The sequence below is a fragment of the Carlito syrichta genome, unplaced genomic scaffold, assembly GCF_000164805.1.
Source record: "Carlito syrichta isolate Samal-C Ts95f unplaced genomic scaffold, Tarsius_syrichta-2.0.1 Scaffold309498, whole genome shotgun sequence".
Classification (NCBI taxonomy): domain Eukaryota; kingdom Metazoa; phylum Chordata; class Mammalia; order Primates; family Tarsiidae; genus Carlito; species Carlito syrichta.
The window spans coordinates 717,702-731,392 of NW_007253594.1; the positions used below are offsets into that span (position 1 = coordinate 717,702).

At 42.3% G+C, this 13,691-nt stretch overlaps 1 pseudogene; it reads left to right on the forward strand.

Annotated features, from left to right (window-relative positions):
* Positions 1-3,674: 3,674 nt before the first annotated feature.
* LOC103269828 overlaps positions 3,675-13,691 on the forward strand; it is a 46,412-nt pseudogene continuing 36,395 nt past the window's right edge.

The window sequence follows — 13,691 nt, forward strand, 5'->3', positions numbered from 1 at the left end:
TGCTTTGGTTGAGTGCCTTGTTTCCCTGCGGTCTGCCAAGTTGCTGGGGCGCCGCCCCTCCCTTCCGCCCCCTCCCCCACTCGGCGCCGCAGCCCCTGCAGTTATCCCTAGATGGATTATTCTTGGCAGCCGTACTGTACATGCACGTGTCAACTTGTGTGTGTGTATATACACACCACGATTCTATTAAAAGAGGGCATAAATGCCACCTCATTTTCACATCTTGATTAAAATACACAACAAATTTCATCGCTAATAAACGAAAATTGTCGAGAATCATGGAAATGTCTTAAATTAGAAACCAGGAGGAAGGCCTGAAATTTAACAACAAAAGAAGTTGCTAAAATTATACAAAGTTTCAGGGTATGAAATAAATGTGCAAAAGACAGTCGGGGGAAAAAATTATACAGTCAAGGTAGAAATTTGTTTTGAAAATGTTGCCAAAAACCTTTTGTTTACGAGGACCTTCTTAGCACTACCTATGATTATAAATTCTTAAAACATCATAATGAAAAATTAGTTTTAAATGGGTGGTGAAAGCTGGGCACCGTGGCTCACAGCTATAATCCCAGAATTTGGGGAGGCCAAGGCAGGAGAGTCGAGGAGTTCAAGACCAGCCTAGGCAACATAGCCTGTTCCCTCCAAAAAAGTCAAAAAATTAGCTGGGCATGGTGGCATGAGCCTGTAGTCCCAATTCATTCTGGAGGCTGAGATGGCAGGATCACATGAGCCCAGGAGGTTGAGGCTACAGTGAGCTGTGTTCATGCCACAACACTCCCCCCTGAGCAACAAGAGTATGACCCTGACTCAAAAAAAAAAAGTGGTTATAGAGAAATTATTAAAATAGTCTTAATGAATAAATACTCCCTTTTGTTTCCCAGAGAGATTCATGGGTCTTTCTTGAGTTGAATCAGGGTGGACACGCACCTCCCTTCTCAGCCAGCTGAGAAAAAGAACAAGAGAGAGAAGTCAGGGAGAAACTGTAAAATCATGACTTTCTACTCAGCATAAAAGCCCACATATGCTTCAGTATAAGTTCCAATATTCACCAGTGACCACACTGTTCCCAAGTCCTCAACTCCTTCCTTTCAGTGATGTCTGCCATTCTTTAAATGAAGTTAGCACATCTAATTTTTTTTGCTTAGGGAACCTGACTGTTATACCCTAAATTGTGTCTTCCCTCGCCAAAATCTTGTGTCAAAGTTCAAAACCCTAGTAGCTCCGAATGTGACTATATTTGGAGACAGGGCCATTACAGAGGTGACTAAGTTAAAATGAAACCCTTAGGTGAGCCCCAATCCAATCTGACTGGTGTACTTAAAGAGGAAACTTGGGCTGGGTGTGATGGCACATGCCTGTAATCCCAGCAAATCCGGGCACTTTGGGAGGCTGAGGTGGGATGATCATTTGAGCCCAGGTTTTCAAGACCAGCCTGGGCAATATAGCAAGACCCTGTTTCTATTAAAACAAAACAAAATAAAATAGAGGAAACTTGGATAAACAGACATCAGGGATGCTGCTGCGGAGATGGGAGACCACATGAGGACACAAGGAGAAAGTGGCCATCTGCAAGCCAAGGAGAGAGGAAGCAGGAGAAGCCTACCCTGCTGACATCTTGTTCTTGGACTCTAGACTGTGAGAAAATAAATATCTGTTGTTTAAACTACCCAGTCTGTGGTATTTTGTTAGGGCTGCCCTAACAAACAAGTACACTGACTAAAGGATCAGTTACGTTTCTCAAAGATCAGGTTGGATTTTTAACAATCAATTGAGGAACTTAAGGACAGTAATCCAGAAAAGTGATTAAGCAAATAAAGCACTTATTTGAAAGCCAGCGTATTAACCAAACTCACTCAGCTGAGGCAGGGCATCTTATCAAGTCATCAGCATAGGGGAAAACATGCACCTAGTACTTACTGAATGCCAGGTGTTCTTGTAGGCAGTACTATGTAAACTGGTTTAGTCTTCACAAACCCTACTGGTCAGGTATTACAGATGAGGAAACTGAGGCACAGGGAGGCTGGGATACAAACCCAGGCAGTCTAGGGTGGCGGCACGGTGCTTCTAGTAATGCAAGCTGCTGGAGTTTTTTTTGCTTGTTCGTTTTTGTTTTTTTAAGTTGGGGGTCTCACTCTGTCACCCAGACTGCAGCACAGTGGTGTGAGCACGGCTCACCACAGCCTCAGATGCCCAGAAGGATCCACCTTCCTCAGCCTCCTGAATAACCGGGACTAGGGACTAGGTGTGTGCTACCTCACCCAGCTAATTTTTTTTTTTTTTGTAGAGACGGGGTTCTCACTATGTTGCCCACGTTCCAAGCTGCTTTTTAAGTTACTAGATCTAAGCTTACCACCTCCCCACCTCCAACCGAGCACTCCTCAGGACCAGTGTTGAGAAACATGTCCAACCAGGAGTTTAGAGACCAAAATTCAGATTCAAGCTCCACCCCTTATCCTTCCAGGAGTGTGCTTACCTGAGGCCTTGCCTGACAATGTGTACTGGCTGTGGGGGTCAACTGAGATAAAGATACAAAGGTAATGCAGGTGAGATCAGCTCTAGGCACTGCAGGCCTCTGGGTAGGTCCTCTTCATCCCAAGTCAGGTCTCACTCTGTCACCCAGGCTGGAGTCCAGCAGCACCATCATGGCTCACTGCAGTTTGACCTCTGGGCTCAGGTCATCCTTCCTCCTCGGCCTCCCAGTAACTGGAACTACAGGTGCGTGCCACCACAGCCAGCCAATTTTTTGTTTTTTTGTAAAGATGAGGTCTCGCCAGGTTGCCCAAGTTGGTCTGAAACCCCTGGGTTCAGGCACTCCTCTCCCCTCCGCCTCCCGAAGTGCTGGGATCACAGGTGTGAGCCACTGTGTCCGGCCTGAAGCTCCTTTTCACGACATTCAGGACTCTGCTGAGCAGGAAAACCCCCAACTTAGGTTCCATCAAGGGCTTACATATTCTTCCATCTCCTCTTGTAATCGGCAGTGATGATCCTGCCACACCCCCATACAGGCCCATTAGTACCTGCCTTCAGCCGACCAGGCTGAGGATAGGCAGGCAGGAATGGGGGGGAAGCCAGGCGCAGTGGCTCATGCCTGTACTCCCAGCACTCTAGAAGGCCGGGGCAAGAGGATCACCTGAGCCCAGGGGTTCGAGACCAGCCTGGGCATCTTGGCAAGGCCTCATCTCACAATAAATCAAAAAATTAGCCAGGCATGATGGCAGGCACCTATTGTCCTGGTACTTAGAAGGCTGAGGTGGAAGGGATCACCTGAGCCCAACAGGTTGAGGCTGCAGTAGTGATTGTGCCACTGCATTTCAGCCTGGGGGACAGAGTGAGACTCTGACTCAAAAAAGGAGGGGGAGGGAAAAGGTCCCAGCTAACCCTGCCTTGCCCCTGTAGCCCTTTCTTGGGTTTCTGGAGAGCCCTGGGAAGCTCCAAGTCTAAGAGAAGTAGAGTCTTTGGATGGAAAGCATGTGAGGGGAGGGCTCTTGGGAAGGGAAGGCCAGCCGATCGCATTTAAGCATAAACCAGATCCAGTGGCTGTCCAGGGGCCTGCAGAGCCACACGACCCTCCTTCCCACACCCAGTTACCCAAAGTGCAGCTCAAGCTCCGAAGACCCCGTGGTCCCTGTAAGGCATCCTAATGCCAGACCAACCTTCCCTGGAGCTGGCCCCGGATGGGTGAGTCCACCCAGATTGTAAGCACTGGCCCTCCGGATAGCCTCTGGCTCCCTCCATCTTCCCTCCAGGGACCTCCTGGAATCAGGGTAATTGTCAGCCAGTCACTCCAACCTCTGAGAGTTCATCTCAGCTCACTCGTGCCTTTGTCATGCACTTGTTCCAGCTGATGATGATATTGAATGAATCCCCTTCCAAAACTTAAAAAAAAAAAAAACACTTTTTAAATAGAGTCTTCCTGTGTTGCTCAGACTAGTCAAGGACTCCTGGGCTCGAGTGATCCTCCTACCTCAACCTCCCAAAGTGCTGGAATTATAGGCGTGAGTAACCACAACTGGCCAGTATCCTCTCCCCACCCCCTCCCTACCCCCCATTCTGAGTCTTGATAACAGCATAGAACAAAGAGTGTTCTTGAAACACCCTTTCAAGAACCTGCTTTTAACATTGGCATTCCCTAGTACAACTCCTTTCGGCTCACTTTGCAGCCGCTCTGACGTCTACATCTAAAACGTCTCATCTTGTGTTCAGCACAGTGGATCACATTAAGGAGAGAGCTTTCAACATCTTGGCAGGGACAGAGGGCTAAGCCTACCACACTGGAGTCAGGCTGGGATGCTCCCTTTGTTGATGGAAACCTATCATACTCAGAGCTACAGGGCCTTTTTTTCCCCCACCTGTGCTGATAGTTTCTTTTTCTTTTCTTTTTTTTTTTTGAGTTGGTGTCTCACTCTGTCACCCAGACTGGAGTGCAGTGGGCCGCTCCCGGCCACCGCAGCCTCAACCTGCTGGGCTCCAGTGATCCTTCCGCCTCAGTCTTTCGAGTAGCTGGAATTATAGGCATGTGCTACCATGCCCAGCTGATTTTTTGATTTATTGTAAAGATGAGGTCTCGCTGCCCAGGCGGGTCTCGAACCCGCGGGCTCAGGCAATCCACTCACCTCAGCCTCCCAAGGCACGGGATTACAGGCTGAGCCACCGAGCCGGATAGTTTCTTTTTCTACTACTAAAATTTGTAAAACAAAACACCACAGGCCAAGTTCACTTCAGGGCATACTCTCTAGTGAGCTGCATGACCAAAGGCAAATGCATGGGCTTGCTGCTTCCTTCTGTGTAATGGAACAAAACAATCCAAGAAATAGAGCGTTCTCTTTTCAGGACCGGATTCGCCCATGGAGTTGGTTGTTCTACTGGTAAATGAGCAAGGCCTCCAGAAATCCAGCCTTTCGGGTCAATACACTGGTACTGGCACTCAGATACCCCAGAACGCCAACTGGCACTTCCGCACCAAATATTCTTGCCACACTACAGGAGGAGAGCTAAAAGTTCATTCCCTGACTGTGATCTCTCTGGAAGCTGTTACAGTCTAGATTGTAAAAGTTACATATTCTAGACCATGGAAATGTATTCCAGAGTATGTGCAATTGAGGTCTGCCATTTGTTTCAGCTTGAAAGGGTTTCCATACATCATTGCCCACAATCGTTAAGGGGTGTCAGAGAGCTAGCATGAAGTTCTGACTCCATGAGACAAGCACCATGGCTGTCACCCTGTTTTGTTTTTTTGTTTCGTTTTGTTTTACAAAAAATGATTCTCTCCTCTGCAAATGTAGGTGATGGTAACTTGTTAATTTTTATCTTCTTATTGAATTATACTTCTCTTCCTTGTTGGTGTCTTCAATCATTTTCTTTTGCACAGGAGCAAAAGAAGTTATCCAAACCCTTTTCCACTCTTTAGTTCGTAAATAACCTTTAAAAGCAATGTGTGTGACATCAGTAGCCATTTGGAAAAAAGGTTGACAAGTCACAAAAGAGGGGTCTTTTCTGTGTCTTTAAAAAGTGTTTCATTTTATAATATCATAGATACTTTATGATTTTCACCATTGCTCATTATATAGGCGTATTTTAGCATTAGACATCTGGCTTGTCTACATCTTTTATTCTGATATTTAGTTTTACTGGGGGGGAAAAAACTTTATCAGTTGCATTTGAGGAAACTTTCCAAGGATACATTTTTTTGTCAGAGTCTCACTCTGTCACCCAGTCTGGAGTGCAGTGGCACATTCATGGCCACCACAGCCTCAACCTGCTGTGCTCAGGCAATCTTTCCACCTCAGCCTTCCAAGTAACTGGAACCACAGGTGTGTACCACCATGCCCGGCTAATTTTTTAGATTTATTTGTAGAGATGGGGTCACACCAAGTTGCCCAGGCTGCTTTCAAATTCCCGGGTTCAAGCAGTTCTCTTGCCTCCACCTCCCAAAGTTCTGGGGTTATAAATGTGAGCCACTGTTCCCCGGCCCTACAATTACCTTAAGTATTTATTTATTTATTTATTTGTTCATTCATTCATTCGTTCATTCATTATTTGTTTGTTTTGGTAGAGACAGGGTCTCATTCTGTTGCCCAGGCTGGTCTTAAACTCCCGACTTCAAACAATCCTCACACCTCAGCCTCCCACTGGCCTAAAGATACTTTTTAAGAGAGAATTTCCTGAGATCTTCACATTCTGTCTGAAGCATCTTTCTTATTATTTTAAAACTAAAATCTTCATTTCACTGTAGATAAATGGAAGAAGTAGACATTGGGAATGAATCGATCTTTTAAGAAATGTATGCCTCGGATTTTCCTGAACAATTACAATAATTATGAAAGTTGACTGATGAACAGCCATTATAATAAAACCCAAAATTCCCATACAGATAATAGACAAACATGTCATGCTACTTGAGACTGAATTTATGATCAATACCTCTTATGTATTGAGACTGAATTTATGATCAATACCTCTTATGTATTCTGGGTAAGGGAAACTTGATATAGGATATAAATGTCATATTTATTTTGTTTCCATCTATCTACCTTCTGGCTTTGTGCATGAAGTTAAATGAGATAATAATTCTTAAAATCTTTAACTCATGTTAGAAGTGTTTTAAGTGAGTTTCCTTTCCTCTAGGGATATATTAACATGAAGAGGTTAAAAGCTCTTAATTTCTTGTGTCAATTTATTTTAAGTCTCATAAAACTTTGTCTGGCATCTACTTGTGTATCTTCAACTTTGTGGTTTTATATCCACCTCTAAAGCAATAAATAAAATTGTTCTAATTTCCCTTCCATATGATAATGGATAGTAAGGCTGTAGAAATTTAATAACGAAAATTGTAGAGGTAAAAGAAAGCCCTTCTGAATTGTTTCCCATTTTATTTCATTGCTAGGAATTTAATAATGCAAGAAGAATAATATTTTTAAAATATTGAACTAATGTCTATTTTATTCCTTTTTCTTCCTGTTGTTTTAACTATGTACGGGTGGTATAGGCACAAGGGACTCTGGCCCTTCAGTGATAACATATGGGTCATTCTACCTGTCAAGAATCCTGGACCAGTGCAAGTGTTCACCAATGATGAAGATAATTTCAAATGGACAGCCAAGGAGGGAAATGATAGACATCAGTCAAGGCCTCAGAATCAATTGCAGCAGTGGAGACTATAGTTCATGTCACTAACTCTCTTATTACAGGTTTTTCTCTAGAAACTGTGGGCAACTACCATCTTGAAGAAACCGCGACATGATGATGAGATGCAAGTCCATTGAGTGGGCAGGGGTGGACAACAGGCTGCTGTGGGTTACTGACATTCAACTTTGCTGCATGAGCACAATCCATATTGTTATGAACCGGCTTTAAAAACAAAATCTTCATGGTTAACTTTTGAAGACAATGTATCATGATAACTTTTAAATGAGATAATGAACCAATAAAATCTATAGGTTTCTAAAGCTGAACAATAAATCAAATAAATATCAGTTTGGTTCAGGTTCCATACATTATTTGGAATAAATTGTTGTTAGAAAATATTCAAGCTTGTTTGCAGTTAAAATATATTCCCTTAACGAGTCTTTATATATTCAACAAGTCTTTAGCTTGTTGAAGGAATTAAAATTTTTAAATTACATCCTGTAGTTTCTTTTAGACAGTAGCTCTGGAAAACTCATGTGACTCCATTAAAGTTACTCCCAAAATACACATATTTCATTCTCATTAACAGATGTAAGTATTCTTTCAGCAGATATTTTACTAGGCTTATAATATGTTGTAAATTGAATCTTGGCTTGAGCTTCTAGAAGGTAATCAGAAAGAGAAAAGGGATATAAACCACAGACTAGATCAGGTGCCCACAAATAGCTGAGAGGTAATGTTTGCAAGATTCATGTCTCCAAAGTTAGAAACTGTCAAAAAAAGAACACATAGAATTATCTCTGAAAAGTCAGGAAAGTGCTTTTAAGGTTTGACTTTTTTTACTCTGAATATGTTTTCTTAGTAAAGAAAGCAAGTGTTATGACTTAAGATATACCTTAGCTATCACCCAGATTGAGATGGTATTTTAATTGCCTGTATGGGTCATCTGGAATAGGATATTCTGAACATGTTTAAATCATTTTCTGTTTTCTTTCGAGTTGCTAATTAAGTCTGAGAAAATTTTAGTATTTTGCATTAATTGATTTCAAAAACATCCTTGAAAGTGCCTCAGTAGCTGTATTAAAATATTACAATCTTTTAAAAAAATGTAGTATTTCCTTGAGGAAATTACTATTTTTCAGCAAGACACAGAGACATTAATATTGTTTACTTTTTAGTCATTTTCCTCTTAAATAAGATCACAATGACAGAACCATTCAAATAAAGGCTAAAAAAAAGCCAAGAGAAACAACTGAATGAATGCACGTGCCAGATAATCCAAGCTAGTGGGTCATTTCTGCCAAGGAGACTGAGAGTCATGAAGTATCTCTTTTACACATTTCCTGTTCTTTTTGTATCAATTTGTTTAACCTAACTTAAAACAACCCACAGTCACTCGTGAACAGTTGAATATGGATTTGTAGACCTGGAAGGGTTTTAGAAAAGATCCAGCCCTATCTGCATCTCCCCTTATTGGTGATGAGAAAGAGACTGGGGAGGTTGAATTCTTCATCTGAAACCATACAGGTAGAAACCATATGACTTAGCCCAGTGTTCTCCCCACCCCCAACACACACCAGATAAACACGCACCAGATAGCCTTTCGTCTGTCAGACTTGCGTTTACCTGAAGTTAGATGATTTGTTTTGTCCAGTGTGCCAGAGAGAAGATGGAGGTGCACAACTTGCCTCTCTCTGTACCTCTTTTCTCAAATGCTTAGAGCTACCCACTTGCCTTCAGCCCTACCTGACCCTACCTGGCATCAGGAATAAGAAAATGACAAAGTAACGGGAGCTCTTCTCTAACATTTTGTAAATTTTTTTTTTTTTTTGATTTGGAGTCTCACTCTGTCACCCAGGCTGGAGTGCAGTGGCCGCTCCTGGCCACCGCAGCCTTGAACTGCTGGGCTCGGGCAATCCTTCCGCCTCAGCCTTCCAAGTAGCCGGAATTACAGGCATGCGCTACCACGCCCGGTTGATTTTTTTTTGTTGTTATTGTAGAGATGAGGTCTCGCTCCCAGTCGGGTCTCGAACCCGCCGGCTCAGGCAATCCACTCACCTCAGCCTCCCAAAGGTGCGGGATTACTGGCTGAGCCACCGAGCCCGGCACCTTTTGTAAATTAACACTTGTGAATGACATGGGGACTGGAATTTCTTTCAACACAACTCTAAAAGTCTTTATACCCCTGCAGCCTGCCGTCTTTCCTCCTCACCATAAGGGGAAACAAATTTATATTGACATTCTCCTTTGCGGGGGTCCTCTCCCGCGGGGTGTGGGATTTCCTGAAGGAGAGACAAATAGGCGAAAGAAGGAACTTAGGACGAAATAATATACTTGGACACCTGCTTGCAGGCCAGGTGACATTCTTTATTAGTTAACAGAAAGATTTTATACTATTCGTAAAGGGGCAAGACAAAGAAAATTCCTTCACGTACATATCCTTTAAAAGTTACCACCATCTAGCAGTCTTAGAAGAAACGAACAAGTCAAGAACACTATCTACTTTCAGTTCATGAGTCTTAAGATAAGTTTAAAAGGAGTTTTACTTAAACTAAACATAATGCATACAAGATTTACTTTGATTTCTGTTTCACATCACTTGTCTAATTAAAAAAGCCTTAAAATCACCAAAACCAAACTATAGGTTGTACCTAGTGATAGTAGGAATATGAAGCCCTTTAACTTGACCAAAAAACAGTGACTAACATTTAAAGAATAACTATGAAAATGACTTACTGTGAAAATACATGCACTAATCTTTACTCTGATTAAACATATAAAGTGAACTAAACAATGAAATAAAACAAACACAACTAAAATTATTATGGTTGTATAATTGTTAATGAGCTTTTCAGTTTAGGCTAAAGGTGATTTGGCTGTTTTCCCTTATGCTTGGCAACCTCCTGGAAAATATCTTCGTCTTAAGATAGGCACTTGAGCAATTATTATTATCTTTAAGGCACCAATTTTATCATTATGTGAACTTAAACTTATGAACCTAAAACAATCTTCAAAGTAATTATGAAACACTAAACTACAGCATTAAAACTTAATTAATGACTCAAAGTAAAAACCTTGTTAAACATAACCAGAGCCTAATAATTTTTGTCAACCCTCATATATGTGTATTGGTTACATAAACTTGCATGATATTACATTTACCAATTATGTTTAATGCATAGATAAAACAATTCTCATGTCTAGAATAGCACTACCAGCAACTCTTTTCAAAACAGTCCCAAATTATAGTCCTTGAAGTGTTTCAAGAAAGTTTTCAGGTGCACAGTTCTCCATGTAGCAGGAGTTTTCTCTCTGGGGCTTTTATGACCTTCAAAGCTTCGTAATTGTCTTTCTTGTCCAGGTGTCTTCATTATTCTTTTCTTATCCTGCAGTGTTTATTTCTAAAGAAAACTCAAAAGAAGCTTTTAGTGATGTTTTCCAGACCCCCAAGGTTGATCTCTGTATTTAGTTAATTTATCATAAAAGTATCAAATTAGTATATTGTGAATTCAGTGAAAACCCACTCTATAAATGTTAACTTAGAATTTTAACTATTGAATTAAGTAAAAACCTTAATGATTAATCTTCATCCTAAGTCTGTGAAAACAGTGTTATAAACCACCTACATAACTCCTAGATAAGTATTAGAACTTATAATGAATTCATAACGAACTTACTATAAACTTGTGCATCTAAAAAGCCTTATGTCTAAACACTAAACTACATAATTCTAAATCAAATAAGGAATGAATATACTTATATCATTTATTACTCAAGCAATATCTAGTAACTTATAACCAAGTGAAAGAAAGCATTCTTGATGTGCTTCAGAGTTTAACCCCTGCATATGTTAGAAAAGGCCAAATGGCATAGTGGGAAATGGAAAAATGAACCATGACATTCCTAGGTTAGCTGTGAGTACTTCACATAAACATGCTATTTTCTTCTTCCATGACTGCACAGAGTTCTTCAGCCGTACCAACAGTAAAGGTGGAAGACAGAAGGGCCTCAGCTTCCCGGGCTCGCCCTGCGCCCCAGGGTCTTTGGCCCACCAGGACCTTGTCAATCAGGTGGGCCTCCAAGGCCAGCTCCCAACACTCCTCTTCTAGTTCTCTGCATTCGCCTGTTCCACTGCAGTTCCTTCTGCATTCCCTGATTTTAAGAGAAGTGGGGGAGGGGTCTCTGATTTTATGTTTGTTTGTTTGTTTGTTTATTTTTCTCCTTGAGTAGGACTTGATATTTTCAATCTGGGCAGGACTAAAAGATAAATAAACTGTGGAGTTTTTTGGTTGCTTAAAAAAAAAGAATGAGCCAGGCTCGGTGGCTTAGTCTCTAATCCCGCACTTTTGGGAGGCTGAGGTGAGTGGATTGCCTGAGCCTGCGGGTTCGAGACCCACCTGGGCAGCGAGACCTCATCTCTACAACAAATCAAAAAATTAGCCGGGCGTGGTAGCACGCGCCTATAGTTCCTGCTACTTGGAAGGCTGAGGCGGAAGGATCGCCGGAGCCCAGCAGGTCGAGGCTGCAGTGGCCGGGAGCGGCCACTACACTCCAGTCTGGGCGACAGAGTAAGACTCCAACTCAAAAAAAAAAAAAGAATGGAAAATAGTCGAAGGGGTTGCCTGTGGCAGAAGGAAAGAGATGGAGATGGAGGTACAGAGGGTAGGAGGGACTTTAAGGGAGACAGAAATGTGCTGAATCTTAGTTGTGTTGGTGGTCTCTCTGGTATATATAACTGGAAGCACACACTTTAAATGGTATCGGTTTTTATACGTAAATAATTTTCCAATAAAGTTGAGTTTAAGAAGACTGTTGGAAATATGATATGGAAATCTGACGATAAAAACTTCTAAATTATTATTTCTCTTGACATCAAATGAAAGAGTTGCACTCTATTATTGTTTTATGGAGTTTTGATAAGATTATCATAAGGTAGTTTCAAGAAAGCAAAATCACCTACCTGTATGAGATATAGGTACATTATGATTACCAGTACATTTTAAAATATAAAACAGTGTAAAAAAAGGTGAATTTCATTCAAAACCTACCAGTAAAGGGGTGGAAACTAATCTTTGCGAATGTGAGAAGAAAGAAGCCCTATCTTTTTACCTCTTGGCTGACCAGAGTGTCTTCCTCAGTTCACAGGCCAAAAAGAAATATGTTTATAAAAGCCTATACTTTTTTTTTTTTTTTGAGTTGGAGTCTCGCTCTGTCACCCAGACTGGAGTGCAGTGGCCGCCCCCGGTCACCGCAGCCTCGACCTGCTAGGCTCCGGCGATCTTTCCGCCTCAGCCTTCCAAGTAGCCAGAATTACAGGCATGCGCTACCACGCCCGGCTGATTTTTTGATTTATTGTAGAGATGAGGTCTCGCTGCCCAGGCGGGTCTCAAACCCGCGGGCTCAGGCAAGCCACTCACCTCAGCCTCCTAAAGGCGCGGGATTACAGGCTTAGCCACCAAGCCCAGCTCAAAAGCCTATACTTTTTTCTACTTACTTTCCATTTGACCTCATATCTAAAAATATACAGCTATGCAATCGTCTCACTATCTCTAGCACAGCAGATAACCAATCTACAGTTCTGGTCACATCTTAAGTCCACCAGTTAACTTCTGTCTTTAAGCATGCCATTTCAAATTGCTCCTCCCCGAGTCTTTAGGGAGAACGTCTAAATACAGTGCCCCACTTTCATGCAACCTAACGCACTTAAACCTGATACTATCTCTTGTACCTTGAGTTAGGCTTATTGTGGGAGACACAGAGCTAAAGCAGCAAAAAAAAAGCCTAAATGCTTTTTATACGGTGCTACAGAAAGAGTATCTCATTCTTGGTGTATGATGATTCTCTATTTCTTTGACACGAAATGAAAGAATTACAGGCTTAATACATGACATGGGTGGAATGTTACCTAGCAAGTAGTAAGTAAGATCAAGTATGTATTTTGCCAATGCTGTTGGGTCTTTAAAGAACAGGGAAGAATTTCTCTGGAGAAGGTACTGTCTGTGAAAGGCACAGACAACAGTCAGAAGGGTGTCCCCAAGATGGCGCTGCCTCCCAAAGACAACAAAGGCCCTAAGCGACTTTTCCCGCCGGCGCGAAACTTAAACCTGTGCTCAAACAACCTCTTCCTATAGAAATACTGCCTCATGGTCTCCTCCAATGGGACCCAGGCACCGCGCGGGCCAGCCCCTACAAGGTTCAAGGTTCATAAACATACCCTTCTCCCTGCATAGCTCTCTGTCTCTTATTCCCTCTCTCTGTCCCCGTCACTCTCTTACTCTCTCTCCTTACTCTCTCTCCTTTTCTCTTTCTCTCTCTCTCTCTCTCTCTCTGTCCCCACCACTCTCTTGTTTACTCTCTCTCTCTCTCCTTCTCTCTTACTCTTTCTCTCTTTCACTCTCTCTCACCCTCTCTCCCTCTCTCTCTCTCTTGCTGGCTCTCTCATTTTCTCTCTCAGTCTCTCTCTCTCTCTCTCTCGCCCTTCCTTGGTTACAGTCCCTTCGTGTAACTGCCCCTTTAATAAATCTCTTGGTTCAGACCGGGTGTGGAGTCGTTACTGGTGCCAAACT